Genomic DNA, 1,926 nt, shown 5'->3' with positions numbered 1-1,926 from the left:
GGAGCGAGCCCAGATGGATTGTTCTAGGAGATTCCATTAACCTGGTGAAGGCGGATTGAGAGAGCTTACGATGGGACCCCTGGGGCTTCTGTTCACACCTTCTTATCTCTGATGAAGCACACAGCCCGAAATCGCCTGTCACCCCAGCCCCCTCCCATCCTTGTACCATCAGCGGTGCAACTGGTCCCAAACCCACATGCCCACGTAATCACTAGGGATGATGACTCACTGCATGGACTGAACAGTCTCTGGCCCTTCATTTCGGCGGGTGGTGGGGGGTGGGGGAGGGTGGGTCTTGGGTGCAGCCATAACAAATGACCACAGAATGTGGGATTAAAACCACAGAATCTGTGCTCCCCAGTTCTGGGGACCAGATGTGTGAGCTCAAGGGGTCCCAGGGCTGAGCTCCATCCAGAGGCTCCAGGGAAGAGTCCTTCCTGCCTAGTCCAGCTTTCTGGGAGCTCCAGGCGTCCATCCCTGGGCTGGAGGCCGCCTCCCTCCAGTCTCTGCCTCCATCTCCCCCATGGCTTCTCCTCTGTGTCCCTGTCTCTCCTCTTCTGTGTCTTATTAAAGACCCCTGTCCTTGGGTTTAGGGGCCACCCCCATTCAGGAAGGACCTCATCTCAGATCTTTCACTCCATCAGGTATGCAGAGAACCTTTGGTCCAAACAAGGCCAGGTTCTCAGGTTCTGGGGGTGAGGACGTGGACAGCTGTTTGGGGACCGTGATTCAGCCTCAATACACAGGGGTGGTCAATGCATCCGCGTTTATCACGGGTGGATCGGCAGTGGCATTTCAATCGCCAGGAACCGTGGTGAGCCATGCTGTTGTGGGAGGAAGCCCAGAACCTGCCCTAAAGCTGCTGTCCTGCCTTGAGCCACTACAGCCCCACTGGGGATACGCTCTTTCTTTCCCAGCCATCTCTGCTGACGCTCAGCTTCATGGAGCCCAGATGGGTGCTTCAGCTTTCCACCCCCCACCCCCCAGCCACACAGCCTCCCCTGACCCCGGCAAGCACAACCTCCGTGTCGCTGACCACGCTGTACCTCATGCCCTGTTTCTGGGGCACACGCTGCTGGGAGAAGGGGCTGGGGGAAAGCTCCAACTATGAACCAATGCTGTGCCTCAGAGAGGTCCTCTGTGCCTTCGTGGCTGGGCAAGCGAGGGTTCCCATAAAGCTTTATTGATGAGAAAAAAGGTGGGTGGAACAGATACCAATAAAGCTTTATTGACCAGAGAGGTGTTAGAACAAGGTGCCAATAAAGCTTTATTGACAAAAAAGGTGGTGGAACAGATACCAATAAAGCTTTATTGACCAGAGAGGTGTTAGAACAAGGTTCCAATAAAGCTTTATTGACAAAAAGGTGGTGGAACAGATACCAGTAAAGCAATACTGACCACACAGGTGATGGAACAAGGTTCCAATAAAGCCTTGTTAACCGGACAGGTGGTAGGTAGACAGGGTTTCGATAAAGGTTTATTGGCAGAAAGCCTAACGGGGAAGGCCATGGGGGGATCCTCAGGAGGGACCCCCAGGGGGATTAACTGGATGGATGGCTGGTGATGGATAGGTGGATAGATGGATAGTGGGTGGTTTGACAAATGGATAAACAGCATGGGTTCCACGCACACAGTGGAATATGACGCAGCCTTGAAAAGGAGCGAAGCTCTGACAGGCTGCAATGTGGGTGGGCCCTGAGCACACGATGCTCAGTGAGCGAGGCAGACAGAAGGACGCTCGGTGTGTGACTCCATTGATCGAAAACACCACAACAGGCAGATCACAGAGACAGCAAGTGGGCTTGGTGCGCAGGGATGGGAGGAAGAGGCTGAGGAGTGACTTTTAATGGGGACGGGGTCTCCTTGGTGGGTTGGGAATGTGATGTGATAGGCGTGATGTCTCCACAGCACTGTGAAAGGCCTCAG

This window comes from Bos taurus, chromosome 1, assembly GCF_002263795.3.
Source record: "Bos taurus isolate L1 Dominette 01449 registration number 42190680 breed Hereford chromosome 1, ARS-UCD2.0, whole genome shotgun sequence".
Classification (NCBI taxonomy): Eukaryota; Metazoa; Chordata; class Mammalia; order Artiodactyla; family Bovidae; genus Bos; species Bos taurus.
Note: the sequence above shows the minus strand (reverse complement) of the source record.